General features: G+C 40.8%; 1 long non-coding RNA gene across 2 annotated transcripts in view; it reads right to left on the bottom strand.

Annotated features, from left to right (window-relative positions):
- The window catches only part of LOC108535010 (uncharacterized), a 197,196-nt gene that overhangs the window by 124,635 nt on the left and 53,418 nt on the right, over positions 1–19,143 (bottom strand). The window contains exon 3 of one of the 2 annotated variants that reach the window (XR_001887106.1): positions 19,002–19,140. The exons of the other annotated variant lie outside the window; for it this stretch is intronic. This is a non-coding gene — a long non-coding RNA (uncharacterized LOC108535010). Of the gene's footprint in view, positions 1–19,001; positions 19,141–19,143 lie in introns of those variants that run through there. 2 annotated transcript variants of the gene reach the window in all.

The raw sequence follows: 19,143 nt of genomic DNA, 5'->3' as shown, positions 1-19,143 counted from the left end.
GACAGAGCGAGACTCGTTTCAAAAAAAAAAAAAAAAAAATTAGCCGGGCGTGGTGGCACATGCGTGTAATCCTAGCTACTCGGGAGGCTGAGGCAGGAGAATCACTTGAACCCAGGAGGCAGAGGTTGCAGTGAGCTGAGAGAGCGCCATTGCACACCAGCCTAGGCAACAAGAGTGAAACTCCGTCTAAAAAAATAAATAAGTAAATAAACAATTGGTATGAATGGAATCTTACTGGTCTGGTTTTATCACTCAATACGATGTGAGATTTTTCCATGTTGTTTCATATCGTGGTAGTTCATTTTCATTCCTGCATTGTATTCCATTATATGAATATCACATGATTTGTTTGTCCATTCTATTGCTGATGGCATTTGGGCTGTTTCCACTTCAGGGTTATTACCATTAGTGCTGCTGTGAATATTTTGTATACACCTTTTGACACATATATGGATGTTTATCTGCTAGGTATCTATCTATAAGTAGAATTTCAATTGAATTTTACACTATGGATATGACAGGGGATAGCTGTTTCAAAATACTGATTGATGAGTTAATGGGAGGTGTCAGCAACTATGAATAATGCTCACTTTCCCCCAAAGCAGCTGCAAATGCCCTTTGGTACTTCATTCTCAATACTCATCTGTTTATTCATGAAGGTGAGAAACGGCCAAAGGCTTCATTCCATGAAAAAAAAAAAAATTACATTGTGGGGCAAAGAAATGATCGAGGAGTCAAAAATACTTGGGTTCAAACCCAGCTGAGCCATGTTATTTGCTCTGCCAGCCTAGGCAACTTGTTTTATTTCTCTGAATTTTGGTTTCTTCTGTTTTAAAATTGAAATCGTATCTCCAATTCCAAATAGATTGCATTTGGAATAATGCCTGATTCAGGTAACAAACACGGTAAATGTTCCTAAGAATATTCTCCTGGGAAATCTTGATCCAGCTTCTCCCAACCTCCCACCAGAATATTTATGGAGAAAACATGAAAATTTTAAATCCTGCAAAATGAAGTCAGCCAAGTGATAACAACTCTGATAAATTTCCCCTATCTACAAGGCTAAAGGAATAGAAAGGGAAAAGCACATTTGATAGGTATCCCATGCTGTAGGAAACAGTGCAAAGTTTCTCTTCTGAATGTGGATAGAAAATTCTTCTCTCACTATGGGCTCCCATCGTTCAGAAAAGCAAAGTCTATACCAAAAGCAAACAAAATAACGTCTTTCTGTTGCATCCACACTGCTGTTTAAGACATCCAAGGAGGCTCTCCCGGACCAGACTCACCTCCCGCTACTGACTGGATATTTCGAGACCCAGAAAACAACATCACAGCACGTAAGTGCTAGGAGGTCTAGAGGTGACTCATGGTTTCCTACAGGTGTAGTCTCCACAAACTAGAAATGAAGATTGTGTCCCTGAAAGCAGGGACTGTTCATGTCAGTTATTTCATTTCCATCTAAAAAGTCAGAACTGGAACTAGATGACAATTTCAAGACAACAACCAGGAATCCAACCCAGGAATTAGGGTTTCCTGAAAAAGCAACAAGAACAACTGGAATAAAAGACATTATCTAAGTCAGAGTTTACTTGGCTGGTGGGGATGGGGAGACAGATACTGATAATGCCAATAAGATCAGTCTGAACTCCAAGTAATATCCGTGAAAAAATCTTCAATCAGACTGATCTTAGCAAATGTTTCAATAACAAAAATTATAAAATGAATTATATAAAAATCCAAGCAAAGGGAGAAAAGCAACTATGATGAAACCAAAATTAAGGCAGGTATCAGACTTTTCCTCGGCAGTATATGAAATACCAAAAAACAATGAAGAAATATCTATAGCTTTGACAGGGTAATGGTTATAACTCAATTATTTTATTGGGTAAACCATAAGAAGAAATTCTCAGAAGCCATATCATCTCAGAAACAGTATTGTCCATGCATTCTCCTTCAAAACTACCTCAAAACAACCAATTGAAAATACATCTGGCCAACAGAAATGTAATTCAAAACTTGATGAGACTATTAGTATAAAAATCACTTTTAGTTATAAAAGGAACTGCATTGGTCACTGCAATAATCAAGGATGCTCCCTGAGTGCTGACAAGGCATATTACTTTTCTAATTATGGTAGCTAAAAACAACACACACTTATTATCTCACAGTTCTACAGGTCAGAAATTGAAAATGAATCTTACCAGGATAAAATCAAGGTATGGGCAGGGCTGCATTCCCTCTAAAGACTCTAAGGGAGAATCATTGCCTTTCCTTTCCAATTCTAGAAGTTAGCTGCATTCCTTCTCATGACCTTCCATCCATCGTTAAAGACAGTAACTTTGAATGAAGACTTCACACAGCGAGATCTCTCAGGCTCTCTCTTTCCCTTCCTTCTTCCACTTATAGAGACCCTTATTACGTTGGGCCCACCTGGATAGTCCAGAATACTCTCCTGTCTCTTACACCAAGCCCAGTGGATAGTCCAGGATAATCTCTTATCTCTTACATTGGGCCCACCTGGATGGTTCAGGATACGCTATCTCAAGGTCAGCTGATCAGCAACCTTAATTCCACCTGAAATCTTTATTCCCCTTTGTTATGTAAGCTAACATTTTCATAGGTTCTGGAGATTAAGATGGGAACATCTTTGGGGGACCATTATTCTGTTTGTCCTAATAGTGCAATAATCCTCATTTAATTAACTAGCTCATTTCATCTCCATTTAATTTTAATGAGTTAGAAATATAATTAATCCACTTTATAGAAGAGGAAGCTCAGGTTTAAAGCAGCAGCCTCAGAGTCCTTCCTTTCAACTCAAACATTTTCTTGGTGGGCTGTGCTGGCTCACACTCGTGATCCCAGCACTTTGGGAGGCCACAGCATGAGGCTGGCTTGAGGCCAGGAACTCAAGACCAGCCTGGGCAACATAGTAAGACCTTGACTCTACAATATTTTTTAAGTTAGCAGGATGTGGTGATGCATGCCCGTTGTCCCAGCAACCAGGGAGGCTGAGGCAGGAGGATCACCTGAGTCCAGGAGTTTGAAGCTGAAGTGAGCTGTGACTTCACCACTGCACTCCAGCTGGGTGATGGAGAAGACCCTGTCTCCAAAAGAAAAAGAAAAAACAATTATCAGCATTGTGCAGTGGCTCAAGCCTGTAATCCTAGCACTTTTGGAGGCTGAGAAAGGTGGATCACTTGAGGTCAGGAGTTCGAGACCAGCCTGGCCAAATGGTGAAATCTCATCTTTACTAAATATACAAAAATTAGCCAGGCGTGGTGGACCATGGCTGTAATCCCAGCTGTTTAAGAGGCTGAGGCATGAGAATCACTTGAACCCAGGCAACAGAGGTTGCAGTGAGCCAAGATCGCACCACTGCACTCCAGCCTGGGTGACAGAGTGAGACACTGTCTCAAAAAAAAAAGAATGTATAGAGAGTTTTCCATACACATAGTTCAGACTTGGAGTCCAGTCTTGCTGAGGGAAAGATCATTGTTCTCATTATGCAGAGGAGGAAACTGAATCCTCTAGGAGGTGAGTGACTTGGCCGAGGTTATTCAGGAAGCTAGTAGCAGAGTAAAGACCTGGACTCTGAAGCCAGTGGTGTTCTAGTTCATTTTGGAGTCTTTCAGGAATTCTGTTCTACTTGAAATCCAAGTTTCTTGTTTCCAGAAGGGGAAAAAAAAAATCGATGCTCATTTTCTGTGTTTTGTCAGAGCACCCATCCTAAAGCTTAGTTCAACCTACAATCCCCAGGACCTTACAGCCACCATAAAATGTGCTTTTATCACTCACAACACAGAGAACCAATAAAACAACTAGTGAGAAAGAAGCCACATCTTTTAATTCCATCATCTTTAGAACCAAAAGGTTTTCATGTCATAGGAAAAGGAGGACTTGAGCTATGGTCTTCAGAAAAACAAACTGCATTTTCATTCTGATAAAGAAAAGAGCCTGTCTTTTCAGAAGTTGACCACATGATTCCAGAAAAAGCACAGAACCCTACACAGCCAATGGGAGCAGTTAGTGGAGCCATGTATCACATTCACCTTACTTAGCAAAGATCACTAGGTGGCCTTTGAAAGGTAACACAAAAATGCTGTAGAATCTTTCTAGAAGTGAGTTTATCAGATTGCCAGTTGAGAAGTACAAAATATGGCTAGCTGTTTCTTTCATTTTTGAGAAAACAAATGACAGCTGGATTTTAAATACCTGTTATATTTTACTCTCCCAAAACAACTCAAAAGTAATTTTCTTGTGCAGAGAGATACTTGCAATGAGGCTAACATGAAAGAATGGCCACGTCCCAATTATCCATCCATTCCTTCATTCTGGAGGCTCAGAGGGTGGCGAAGGAATGGGGTGACTAAGGATATAGTCCATATATTATACCCTCTCACACAGGCTGGAAAATTCTGATCCATGCATTCCTTGGTTTATTCCATGAGGCCTTTATTTTGAAAAATATTGTCTTAAATTTACTTTTGTGGAAAACCCCTAGCATATCTTAAAACTGAGTAAATTGTAGATCCCTAGCATTTTGACTGCCTAGTTCCAAATATACTTGATACATTTTTTTTCAAACGTTGCTCACCCCACCTATGCTGTTAATTCCCATTCTCCTAGTTTATTTTTAGACATCGTCTAAATGTTAATCCCCTTCAGTGTTAATCAAAATGCAATATGGAATACATCAGTCAGCTATTGCCAAAACATATCTACATAACAAACCAACCGAGCACTCAGTGGCTTAAAACAGCAATCGCATATTCTTTTTTTTTTTTTTTTTTTTTTTTTTTTTTTTTTTGAGACAGAGTCTCACTCTGTTGCCCAGGCTGGAATGCAGTGACACAATCTCAGCTCACGGCAACCTCCGCCTTCCAGGTTCGAGCTATTCTCCTGCCTCAGCCTCCCAAGTAGCTGGGATTACAGGTGCATGCCACCATGCCCAGCTAATTTTTGTATTTTTAGTAGACACAAGGTTTTAACCATGTTGGCCAGGCTGGTCTCGAACTTCTAACTTCAGGCGATCCACCCACTTTCGGCCTCCCAAAGTGCTGGGATTACAGGCATAAGTCACCACAGCAGGCCTATTCTTATTTTCATAGATACACAAATCAGTGTCAACTCATCTGAGCTGGGCTACACTCCAGGATGTGGGAGCTGGGCTGCAGAGGTAGTCCAAGTCTAATCCACAGGTTTTTTATTCCAGGGAGTGGCTGTGTTCCACAGCCTCGTTCTCAGGCTCAGGGATGAAGGCCTAGCAACTGCCCTTGGAATGTTCTTTTCCTGCTGGGTCACTGGGTCACGAAAGGGCATGCCCAAGTGTGCAAGCATTTTCCAAAGCTCTGCTCACAGCACTTATGCCAGCAACCCTTCAGCCAAAGCAAATCACATTGTCAAACCCAAATTCAGGCGCCAGAAAGTAAATTTCACCCATCATGAGGCCTTGGTAAGGATGTGAATATAAACACTAGTGCAGAGTACTGAACAATCAAGGCCAATCATGTAAGCTAAGACATTAAGGTAGAATAGTAGATGGCACTGTGCATAAAATTAAAAAAAAAAAAAACTGACTTTTGAGCAATACTAGAATACAATTAACACAATAACTCAAAAGCATGCTTTCTATTTGGGGGCAGGAAACGGGGTATATATGGACCAACCCAAACAGTGGCATTTGAATATATGGTTTCTCCTACTTGAGTAGGTCAGGTTGAATCTTGGAGTTAATTTTAAGGTCTTCGTCATGAGAAAAGTTCAAAGGGAAAGAGCAATCTTAGGTAAATAAATTTCCAAATTCCACTTAGATAGAAAAAGAGGTCTAAACTAGAAGGTTCTCCGGAATTCCTTCCAACTCTGTCTCCACATGGTTCCCAGCGTGTATCAGACGTAGAGGAAGACATCAGGCTGCCCCTAGATGGTAACAGTCACAACATGCTGATGCTTGCACTTTCCCATAGCTGGTGCCCTCAGCAGCCAGCATGACCTTGTGCAAAGAGCCAGGGCTTTGGAGACAGGCAAGAGGAGGTCATAGTTCAGCTGGACCACCAGGTGAGTCCTTTGCTTCTCTGAGTCTCAATTGTACCATCTCTGAAATGAGTCAGACAGAGCAGGCAATGTTTATGACCCATCTGGTTCTGCAAGCTTATGATGTTATGCCAACCTGGATGCATGGAGGAGTCAGCAATGAGAGGTGGTCTAGGTAAGAAGTGCAGTTACCAAGAGGCACAGAAAACTCTATTGATGGGCACAAGCAAAAATTGAGTTAACAGTGACATATGGCTGAGTTGCAGGTCACTACAGGCCTCCAAGCGATTCCCTTATCAACCATCCAGAGTCCTAAGTTTTTTTCCAGATTACATCTTTGGGGTTAAGACATGGCCTCTGGAGTGAGACCTAGGAGAGCTTCCAACTCCAAACCCCACTCTTTGTCGAGTCTCACAGTACCCCAAAGGCCTGGTTTTCTACAGTTCTCTCTCCCCACAAATGAGACCACAAGGGCTGTTTCTCTTGCAGCCCAGGAGATAGGAAAAAAATAATAATACAAGCAATAAAGGAATTTTTATACAGAAACGTATTTTGGGGCTACGATGTAAAGTCCCTTTAGCAGGAGCCACAATTTTCTTAAATAATCGTTCCCATAATTGGCTACTTGTGGGAACAACTAATTGCGCATGTAATCATTTGCCTGTACAACTCAGCATCAACCGGTAATTAAAGGCAGAGCCGTCCTTGCTAAATTTGGCTCCAGAAATAATAGTAATATTTGCAAGAGTTCAATGTCTTCCTGCCAAGGAACTCTAAGCCCCATTCAAACGGGTATTATTATTTTTCAAAACATCTTGGAAAAGGGAGACCTGCAACCTTGCCCCAAAGCAAACACAGAGAAGAACTCTGCTGAATAATTCCCCTGCTTGTGTTTATTCTACCAGCTATCTTGAGCATATATCGAGCATCTTCCATGTGCTGGGTCTAATCCTTCCGTAAGCTAGTGTCTCCTTCATCTTCTGAGCCCTTCTTTGCATACCCTTTCAAAGGAGGTAGGGGATAGAGAAAATCACCCCCAAGTCTGCAAAAGACCCACCTTGGTTAATTTCTCCCAGGCCATAGATATATCCCAACTAAGCAGTGACTCCTACCTTCCCCAACCGCTGCCTGCCACACAGCCACCGTGTTGAAGTAGTATTTGTCATTTTGCATCTGGAGGGTTGCCGCAGCCTCTCAGCGGACTCCCCTGGTTCCATACTTGTGCCTTTCTGGTCCAATCCTTTACCCGAAGAAAGCATGCATTGGTCTTAAGTGAAAAAGCAGATCACGTATCCTCTGTTTGGTGGAGGGTTGAATTATGCCTCCCAAAAATATATGTCCATATCCTAACCCTCCACTGCCTATGAATGGGATCTTATTTGAAAATAAGGGTCTCTGCAGATATAATTAAGGATCTCAACATAAAACTATTCTGGATTTAGGATGGGCCCTCAATCCAATGATTGGTGTTCTTCGAAGAAAAAGAAGAGGGAGACTGTACACAGACAGAGGAGAAGCCATGTGAAGACAGAGGCAGAGACAGGAGGGATCCCTGCAAACTCTACCAGCTCCCCCATCTCCACGCTCCTCTTTCCCATCACCCTCCAACCTCCAAATCTCCCTCCCCTTCCCCAAACAAGCTTGCTGTGGCTCCCAGCTAAGGCTATGGGATTTTATCTTAGAGAGATGTGAAGTTCTTGAAGGGTTGTAAATTGAGGAAAGGAGACGTAGTTGGATTTATGCAGTGAAACTAATATAATGGACTTTAGGGTACTAGACGGCTGAACCTCTGGCCTCTGCACCCAGCCTGTCCCTCTCACTCTGCTCGATAAGCTACTGGAACCTTTCATCTACCCCTTTAATGAGCTGCATGCCCTTCTACCACAGGGCCTTTGCATGTTCCAGTTTTCCCCACTCCACCACCATCCAAATCAGTCTTCCTTTGCTTTTTGCCCAGATAGAAGGGGCAAACAAGAATACCAGGAACCTGATTAGGAGGCTATTACAGCTCCAGAACTTCATATTTTAAGTACTTAGCTCATAGTCTTACAATAAACACTGTCTACGTAGTGCTATATTGAATTTAGATTTTACCAAACTCCTCAATGTTTTAGAGCAGGGACTGACAAATATTTTTAGGAAAAGGGTCAGAGAGTATTTATTTGAGCCTCTGTGAATCACATAGTCTCTCTAGGTACTTATTTGACTATGCCTATGAAATATGAAATGATGATGGACAACACAGAACCAAATGGGTGTGACTGTGTTCCAGTAAAACTTCATTTACAGAAACAGGCAATGGGCCAGATTTGGCAAGCAGATCCAAGTTTACGAACTCCTGTTTTAGACGAAAATACATGAAACATTTACTGGTGGTCAACTTCAATTTTGCTTTTTCTCTAATTCAGTCTAGCTACCCAATCATTGGCAAGCAGTTTCAGGAGGGTATGAATATACATTGGCAGCTCTAATCTGAGTTGAGATCTCTAACAAGAAAGTTTCAAAAGCAAACACTTGCAAGAAGAAGGTTTTCTCTCCCATTAAAAGTTAATATTTTACATGATTTCCCCTAAAACAAATAGATCATCTTTGGAGCCAGCTAATCCTTAATAAATGAGAATCTTTACACCAAACTCAACTGAGCATCTCTATTCCCACAGCTATGTCCCCTCACCCTGGCCCTCTTTAAAGATCCATTGATTACTGCCAAGTCTCCATTGGTGGGATTAATTAATTTATGAACTTGTCATTATATTTCATTGATTAAAATGTCCCTTCTTAAAGATTTAATTATACCCAAAGATAAAAGATCTGCTAATTATTGTCCTTTATCTAATTGAAGTTTTGTATTACAAATAAAGTTCAAAGGTTTAAGACAGTTGCCCTTTGAAACAGCTGGGCAAAGATGAGAATTTAATTAGAGATGAGACACCATTCTGTCCGATCTATTCCAATGAGAGAAAGAGAGCAAGCTGGACAAGATGGCTGGTCAGAAAAGGAAAACCTAGAAAATCTGTTAACCTTGTTGATCACTTAGTAGTTTTTAGCAAATGGCTCCAGTTACACGCATTGTCAAAACGGTTTGGGTTGCTGGCACAGTTACACATTGTGTGGAGAGCAGGAATTCTGCCAAGCAAAGACATACTAAGTATTTAAATTTTCTTAAAAGTCCTGATGTGTGAAAAAGTCTCCAAAGAAGACTTTTTTTTTTTTTTTTTTTGTAATTTCATTTCTAAGATATTCTGTAGAGGAAATCAAAGTCATTCAGTAAACAAACCATTGAGAAACAGAGAAGCCTTTTGAAAAATACAAACACCCTGAAGTCAGAAGGGTCTGGGTTCAAGTCTGCATGGAGGATTGGTGGACGACCCTCCTTCCCCTGGAATTGTGTCCCCCTGGCAAAGAATCTTCCGTGGATGAGGGTCTCAGCCTCTTGTTCTGCCCATAAAGGAGTGAGCTTGGAAGGTGGGGGCTCATTGGTCCATGCTTGGTGATTAAGGTAAAGTCTCTCTATTTAGGTAAAGCCAATCTACTTAATGGAAATACGCTCATAATGGAATAAGATGATCTATGTATTTAAGGGGTCATGACATAAAATATTAACTTTTATCAGAAAGATGAATAATAATTCCTATCCTTTTGTCTGCACAGCTGACCCCTCTCTTTCCTACTCCCCATATCCCACCCCTTACGCAGATCAATGTGGGGCAGTCAACTGCTCTTCAATCTCTAACTTTCTTTTGTACCTTGGTTATCCTTTCATAAAATCTTAACTCATGAGAAGGAAAGAAGCAGCCCCACTTCTTCATCAACAAGCCCCGCTGGCCATAAATCCATGACCATATTTTCCAGCCAGCTTTAAAATACTAAAGGCAACATTTTAGTCTTTATCTGTTTGACTCCTATATCTCTCTGTCAATTAATTTTGAATTTGTGATCATAGGAAAATATCCTTATTTATTGGCCTGCTAAAATCCCAAATCTTAACAACTGTGTGACTTTGGACATTTTGCCTCATCTCTTTCCAAGTTTCCCCAGCAGTTCAAGTGGTAATGGTAAAATAACTTCCTTCATGGGGTTGTTGGAAGATTTAAAGTGCATTTCAGGTACTTTGTATGGTAGCTGGCACCTAGTAAGAGCTCGATACACAGTAAATACAATAGTGCCTTCCATGAGCTAGAGAGGCAAAAAAAAAAAACAAGGTACAGTCTCTCCCCTCAAGAAGTTCAGTGTGTAATTTCCACTTTCAGAATGTTCTTATACTGATAACTCCATCAAAATCTGTCCTTAAGTGGGAAGCAGGAAGCAAGTGATAATGAACATCAAAACACCTTATGTTTCACATTTGCTTCTTTTTAAACAGAATTCATCTGCACAGAAATGTTCCTCCACCTATGTCTCCTAAGGCCGAAATGGAATCGATGCTCTAGGAAGGGAAGACCCCTGTATACACAATGGGGAACCCGCTGGGCATCACGTCACTAAAGTAGGTCTTTGGGGAACTACAGAGGGGATGAAGAAGATGAAGAGAAGATCTTAAGACCATTCAAAATGGGTAAAAATGGAGGGAAGAGAGCTGGGTTGGGGGAAGGACATGAACTGCTATCCTCTGAAAAACAAGGGAATTAGGGTTAATAAGAGTAGACTGAGATAGAGGCCATGACTCAGGCAGCACCTTTATGTGCCATGGGGCTGTCACATAGCAGGGGTCAAATATATGCTGTGTTGTGATAACATACAGCCATTATTGTGATCATGGCTGAGTTTTACTGAGCTCTGTCACATGCTCCACATGCTTTATCTTGTTTAATATTCCCAGCAACAGTCTGAGGCACATTCTTTTATCATACCTATTTTACAGACGTGGAAAACTGAGAGACTGAAAGGTTAGGACTTTTGTCCGGGACTGCAGACTCAGTCTATCAGACTCCAGATCTCATGTTCTAAAGCAGACTCTGGATCATTGCATAGAAAAATATTTTACGATGGTGTATTAGTCTATTCTCACGCTGCTAATAAAGACATACCCAAGACTGGGTAATTTACAAAGGGAAGAAGTTTAATTGAGTCAGTTCAGCATGGCTGGGGAGGCCTCACAACCATGGCGGAAAGCGAAGGAAGGGCAAAGTCACGTCTTACATGGCAGCAGGCAAGACAGCATGTGCAGAGGAACTACCCTTAATAAAACCATCAGATCTTGTGAGACTCACTCACTATCACAAGAACAGCAGCATGGGGTTGACCACTCCCACGATTCAATTACCTCCCACCTGGTCCCTCCCATGACACATGGGGATTATGGGAGCTGCAATTCAAGAGGAAATTTTGGTGGGGACACAGTCAAACCATATCAGATGGGTATTTCACAAGCTCCTCAGTGGCTTTCAGACACAGAAGATTCCTAGCCACTGTCACATACAGGCTGGACCACCCAAAGGTGAGGTCGTTATAAATGACACAAAATGAAACTAGATCAAAATTTTGCAAAACTTCAACCACGTTTCCTTCCCACTCCAAGAGTCTATGTCTCTGGAAGCCTTCCTCATTTCCTCCCCAGTAGACCTCTGAGGGTCACCATTAGAGGTACAGCTCAGGGAATATAATCCCTAAATGTCCTGCTGTCCTGAGCAAAAGAAAATATTAGAGCATCATGTCAATTGTTTGACAATGAAGATTGAATACACTAATACAGTGAATACTATTCAGCTATCAAAAATAATGTGCAGATACATAAAAAGGTTTCTTCAACATCAAGAAGGAAAAGTTTGATACAAAATGAAATGTAGTATATGTTTATATTTATATATACATATACTATATATATATATATATATATATATATATATAATATATATATTTTACACACATGCCATGCCCAATGAGAGGAGATAAAAGAGGGAAGGAAGAAAGAAGGAGGGAAAGAACCTATATCAAGTTACAATAGTGATTTATCTATATATACTACAAATTTGAGGGGATTTTGTTTATATTTTATTTATTTTATCATGAAAGTTTCTGGTTTTCTATCATTACCATGTATTTATGTACGAAGAAGAAAAAAATATATAGTTCAAACTAGGCAATTTCTTATTCAAGAACACAAAACAAGTTAGATTTGGAGTCCATTTTCCATCGTTTGATCACTTAGCAGCCACATTTTACACCTGCTTCAGGATTGACTTACTCTTCCCACCTTACGACCAAGCTGTGGACACATTTGCTTCCTCAGGACCCCATCGGGCTGCCAACCTGAGAATCGCCAGCTCCTGTCCCTTTCCTTGGGCTGCCAGAGTCAGCCCCATGCTGGCCTCTTAGAGGTTTACCTGTCGCCTCCCTAAGGCTTTCTGTCCCCAGCATCTCAGTTGGGAACCCCCATCCACCAGGGCAGGTGCTCCAATCCCCACTCTCCAAAAATGGACTGGTCTGGGCTCAGATACCCTCTCTGCAGGTCCAGTCTTCCTGATGTCAGATCCTTTCCCTAAACTCCTTCAGTCTCCATGTCTGAGTCTCCTGAGAAGCCTGCAAAACCTGACAATCTTTCTGTCGCATCCAACCCAAATCTTTTGCTGTTATGATCCCTGCTGCTAGCCTAAAGCCCTTGCCTTCTCTATGTTTTTGTTATTGACTTGTTTTTGGTTTTCATTTCCTTGTCAATTTTGGTTTTGTACTAACTCTGAGCACACTTCTACCCCACCTAGAAGAGGTGGGGAGCCTTCCTTCATTTACCTACAATGGGATGTCTGAAAGGAAAAAATATAATTAAATGATGGATCAAGAGAAGCCAATGGCTCTGTGCAACATTGAGGATTAAGGACAACATTGTGGGAAGAGAAAGAGACAAAGCGCCCTCCCAAGGCAGCACAGAGCTGGCCATGCAGGCTGACTCCGTGAGTTAGCACCAGTTACCTGGGTTGGTGCTCAAGAGTGGGAATGTGGTTCATGCTGTTTTGGCATTGTATGTTCCTTCCCTCCCTGTGCTGCTCTCCTGGGACACCAGGCCTGGGGGTGTCTCTCAAAAGGTTCTGATCAGAGAGGATCCCAGAACCCAATTACGAAAGACTGTGGATGCACAGGAGGAGGCCAGCCTGTGGCTTTGTTCACAAAGCACTCCTTCCTTCACACCACATGGTGAGACCTCAGATGCATCCCCACACTTCCCAGGCAGAAGTCCTTTTGAGCAGAACAGGACCTTTCCCTCACCCCTTGTCAATAGCTAAAGACAACCTGGGAGAGCAGTGGCTGGAGAGCTCTTTGTCCTGCCCTATAGGATGTGCTTCTAGAACCTTCTTGACCTCAAACAGAGATCAGTGCCCATATGATCTCTATCAGCAGCCTACAAATTCCAAAAGCATAACAGACATGCCCTGGGCAATGTCACATCTCAAAACTGTCAAGTGTTGAATCTATTTTCTTAACCCACTAAAAAAACAACTTGATATTTGTTATGAGCTTGAGAAACAACCTTATTAATGACATCAAGCTATTGAGCAGTATTAACTGACTGTCAATTTACATTATGTAACAGAACGTGAAGCTCAATTTCCTTGTGTCACATTTATAATGATTAAATTATCAACAGATGTAAAGTCATTCTGAGCCATAACAAGGTCCTATAAGGTGCTAATTAACTTCGCGCCTTTCTAAAAAAAGAAATTCTGCCACGTTTTGATAGGAAATGTTGCCACTTGGGTATACTTATTGGTCCTCAGTAGCACACTTAGGACATATTTTGAAGAGCTTCCTTTTTACCTTGTTGCTAGCTCCTGGAGGAATAAAAATATCATAAACATACCAGTTCTCCCATTTGAGTATAAAATCCATACTGCAGCAACCCTATTGATTCTAAAATAGAAGACATCACCTTCTGTCAATAATACAGTGATTACTAACATTGGCGAGAGGGTCAAAAGTTGCAGCTCAGGCTGGGTGCGGTGGCTCACACCTGTAGTCCCAGCACTCTGTGAGGCCAAGGCGAGAGGATTGCTTGAGCCCAGGAGTTCAAGGCCAGCCTGGGCAACATAGTGAGAACCCCATCTCTATAAAAAAATAAATAAAATTAGCCAGGTGTGATAGTGCTTGCCTGTGGTCCCAGCAACTCAGGAGGCTGAGACAGGAGGATTGTTTGAGTCAGGAATGTCAAGGCTTCAGTGAGCTGTGATCATGCCACTGCACCCCAGCCTGGGCAACAGAGCAAGACCCCATTTAAAAGAATAATTGCAGCTCAAGGGAACCCAGCAAGTATGTCTATAAGTCTCTAGAAATGTTCAGCTCCCTGTAACCTTTGCTGGGGGCAGAGGGGTGCAAACCACCTCTCTCATCCACAGGCTCGGAAATACTACATGGTCCCTCCATAGACTTTACTTCTTTTCTTTTCATGATTTAGAATTTTCCAGATTCTTCTAATCTGCAGATGGGGTGAAGATCAAGACCATACATTGTTCAAGGCTTTTGGGTCATTATTTTATCAATCCACGGAGTCTCAGTAATGAACCTCAACTCCTACATACTTTTTTGTCTTTTTCTTCCATTCAAAATGGCTCACATATTACAAAATTCTTTTTAACCTTTAGTTGTGATAGTTGCATTGTAGGTATATATTTATAGGATGCCTTTATCATTTAGAAATATACATATTAAAATAGTCATAGATGAAATGATGAGATGTTTCAGCTTTGTCCCAAAATAATTTAATGGTGAGGAAGAAGTAGAAGATCTACATGAAATAAGATTGCTTATAAATCGGCCATTGTTGAGGCTGGGTGCTGGGTACGTAAGACTTCATTATATTATCTCTATTTTGTATGTTTGAATTTTTCCATAATGAAAAGCTATAATAAATTTCTCAAAACAAAAAAAAATGGATCAGATTAGGAACTGGTTTGTGACACTTTGGATAAAGACTAAGAAAATACATTTCAATTGTTTTTCTTTTCTTTTTCGTAGTTAAGGCTGTTCCAAAGTGCATCTTAAAAAAGAATATATGACCCAGCTTCAGACAGTGCTAACTCACTTCAACAAAATAATACAAGATTTTATCTCAGGCTGCAACTGACCTGAGAGATTCTAAAATATCTATATGATATCTACAGCTTGTGGACATCATGTGTACAGAAAAACTGGTAATAAGAAAGCCATGAGAGGTCTGTGTACTGAATTGAACAGAGAGGACACCCTGGTGTGGAAAAAAGTAGTTTCATCTGCAGAAGGAAGCACAATTTCAAACAATGTGGGGAATAGGTGGACTCAGGGTAATAACTTGGCACTGGGTCATTGTATCAGTTCGTTTTCACACTGCTATAAAGAATTACCTAAGACTGGGTAATTTATAAAGAAAATGGGTTTAATTGACTTACAGTTCCACATGGCTGAGGGGACCTCAGGAAACTTACAATCATGGCAGAAGGCAAAGGAAGAACAAGGCACATCTTACACGGTGGCAGGAGAGAAAGAGAGAGAGAGAGAGAGAGAGAGAGAGAGAGAGAGAGAGAGAATGGGGAACTGCCACACACTTTTAAACCATCAGATCTCGTGATAACTCACTCACTCTCATGAGAAGAGCATGGGGTAAACCACCCCCATGTGTCCAATTACCTCTCACCAGGTCCCTCCCCAAACGTGGGGATTACAATTCAACTGAGATTTGGGTGGGGACATAGAGCCAAACCATATCAATCATCTTGTATTTCAGCTTGCAAAGATGAGAGCATAGGAAGACCGCAACTTTATGATGAGGTGGGTGGGTGCTGTGAAAAATGATTATTCAAAATGGAGCCATTTTGGTCACACCCAACTAAAATAGAGTCTGGGAGCCATAGGGAAAGACACTCAGGTCACAAACACCTACTCCAGGAATTATCTCGCCAGCCCAATCCAAAACCACAACAGCCAGCTACAACTTTATGATTGTAAGTTACCTAGTAACTGCTACCACTCACCAGTCAAAACCCGCCAGCTCCTGTCAGCCACCAATGAATTTCCTTTCAAAATAATTTACATAACCTTTTTCCTTTCCTCCAGTACAACCCTGGGCTTTCCCTTTGTTCTTCAGACACATCTAGGGGCTGTCCTGGTTTATGTATCTCAAATTGCAATTCTACTTCTCATATATTATTCCAAAATAAATCCTTTGCTTGGAGATCCATCTCTATTTTTTATGTTGACAGTACTAACGTTCTAATCTTGTAGATGAAGAGAATGAGATTCAGAGAGGTAAAAGACTATCCCAAACCCATGAGGTTAGTATGAAACTGAGCAGGTATTCAAATTCAAGTTGGGTTTGCTCCAAAGCTCAAAGCCTTTCTACATCATGATTCCCAGAGCTTCCAGTTCTAAGGATGAAAGAGAATATGACCAGTCTTTCCAGGCATCTCGAAATACAGGGACAGAAATCACTTTTCATGAATCACCTTAAAATGAGCACAACTCTTAGCATACATAGAAATAGGGGTAGGTGTGGTGAATTATATATTTAAAAACTATTCTTATATTCAAATATGACTGGAAGTATTTAGCAGGCAAAAACAGTTGGCCTCCTTTTGGACTAAGATTTGAGGACGAAAAAAGGACCTTTCTAGTAGATGAGGTTGTAACATACAGCACTTAGTGAAATAAATTCCTTCAATGTTAATTGCCGACACATCTTAAAGAAAGAGCAAGAACTGGAAAGTCACAGCAGACCTGCATGGTCTCTTGGGTCAAGATCATTTCTTATTGTAAAATTAGATGCCTGAGATACTCTGCCCCCCAAGTGAAATGGGTATCTGCAATGGAAAGACATTTCTAGAAGTCACTTAGTGAGCAAAGACAGAAAAAAAAAACACAGTTTTCCCTAGAAAACCAAGGAATTTAGTATTCCTATGGGAAATGGACCAGTAGATAACATGTGAAGTGCTTTGTACCACATCCCCCTTTTGGAAAGAAACAAAAGTATATTAAAGGCTCTGAGAAGTCCTGCATTATGGAGACCTACTGAATGTAAAATTTCCCACAAACATATTTGTATTTCATCACAAAGCCATTTTTGCATATTAGTTATTAACATCTCAAGAAACTACAACGCCTGGAGACACCTTTCATAAAGGGCTGAAGTATATTGATGGGATTCCTAGGGAGTTACATGCAGAATCTAATCTCAATCAAAAGACGAGACATGGGGATTAAACTCCCCAAGCTCCACACACTGCATCCAAGTACACCTGGAACCCAACTTAAGTTGTAATTCAAGTTAATTTCATAAAGAGCCAACAGGTAGTACCGAGGGTGTTGGGTAAACTTAAGCATGTATTCAGAAGAGAATACATTCTGGGGCTTGATTCCATTGCAGTATTCAGAAGCAACTATTTGGAGAAAGTAGAAGTGGAAATGAGCATTAAAGGATGGGTAAATCCACTCAGTAGGAGAGAAGAGGAAAAAAGGATTCTCTTGAAGGAAGGAGAATTATGTATTCAAATTGCTTATGGCTTTAGTCATCACTGATCAACCAGGTAAATGAGTCATTTTAATTTCAGGTGCATTAAATTTAGTATCAGTATTGGTTAAAAACCCGATTAGTATTTGGGGTTTTTTTTGTTTGTTTTGTTTTGCTTTTGCTTTTGTAAAATGGCAGGGATCTGCTGAAAATAGTTCCATTATTCATAAGCAATTAGACAGAAAAACTTATTTATCAGCCATTCTGAACAAATAAAAGCATACAGTAAACATGATTGATTTCCTAACTTCTGTGAGTGTCCCCCAATAGATTACACTGAAATTCTTGTTAAAGGTAGTATTTCTGTTGCTGCTCCTGTGACTACCACACTTAGAACTTCATAGAAGCAGAAAGCAACTGAATCTATATAATGAGCTAGTGTTTCCCAATTCATTATTGCTTCACAGATTTCACTCAAAAAGACACAGGCTTGTGGGTACTGTTTACAAATGAATGATGGCCACTCTATAGTTGTACAGTCATCCCTCAGTATCCATAGGGGATTGGTTCCAGGACCCTGCCATGGACATCAGAATCCACAGATGCTCAAGTCCCTGATATAAAATAGCATGGTATTATGCAGCCATATAAAAGGATGAGTTCATGTCCTTTACAGAGAGATGGATGGAGCTAGAAACCATCATTCTCAACAAACTAACACAAGAACAGAAAACCAAACACTGCATGTTCTCACTCACAAGTGGGAGTTGAATAATGAGAACACATTGACACAGGGAGGGGAACATCACACACCGGGGCCTGTCGGGGGGTGGGAGGCTAGGGGAGGGAGAGCATTAGGAGAAATACCAATGTAGATGATGGGTTGATGGGTGCAGCAAACCACCATGGCACGTGTATACCTATGTAACAAACCTGCACGTTCTGCACATGTATCCCAGAATTTAAAGTATAATTTAAAAAGCATAGATTTGCATATAACCTGTGCACATCCTCCTGTATACTTTAAACCATCTCTAGATTACTTATACCCAATGCAGTGTCAATGCTGTGTAAATAGTTGCTATACTGTATTGTTTGGGGACAATGACAAGGACAAAAATTCCACAAGTATTCAGTACTTACACAACCATCCTTTTTCCCCCCAATATTTTGGTCTTCAGTTGTTTGAATCCACAGATATAGAACCTACAGCTATAGAGAGTCAAGAGTATTTTTCTAAGTGAGAAGCCTGAGCCCATGGAAATGCCCATTGTATAGTTATTTTATATAAATATTTTCCTTAGAGTATTTCTCCCTAAGCTGTTTATATGTTCCTTCTGCCCAAAAAGTCTTACTCACCTCAGTTCCATCCCTGTTTCACCTGAGAATTTCCTATTCATCCTTCAAGATGCAGCTGAAGTGCTATCTACTCCAGAAATCTTTCTGTACTTGCAGACAATGGAAATCTACCTCAAAATACCTTAAGCGAAAAAAGGAGGAAACGTATAGGGAGAGGAGGGCACGAATTGCCATTCACTGGATCATGTAACAAGAAGTACCAGGAGTAATGTCCAGCAGCAGACATGCTTGGATCCAGAAACTTGAATGCTATTATTGGGATGTTGTCTTTCCCTCCTTCTCCTAGGTCTGCTTTCCTCTGTTCTTTGGTTTCATTCTTAGGCAGATTCAAGGCAGTGTTCTCACTG

The sequence above is a fragment of the Rhinopithecus bieti genome, unplaced genomic scaffold (genome assembly GCF_001698545.2).
Source record: "Rhinopithecus bieti isolate Rb0 unplaced genomic scaffold, ASM169854v2 scaffold_12151, whole genome shotgun sequence".
Classification (NCBI taxonomy): domain Eukaryota; kingdom Metazoa; phylum Chordata; class Mammalia; order Primates; family Cercopithecidae; genus Rhinopithecus; species Rhinopithecus bieti.
Note: the sequence above shows the minus strand (reverse complement) of the source record. Positions and strands in the feature narration are given on the sequence as shown.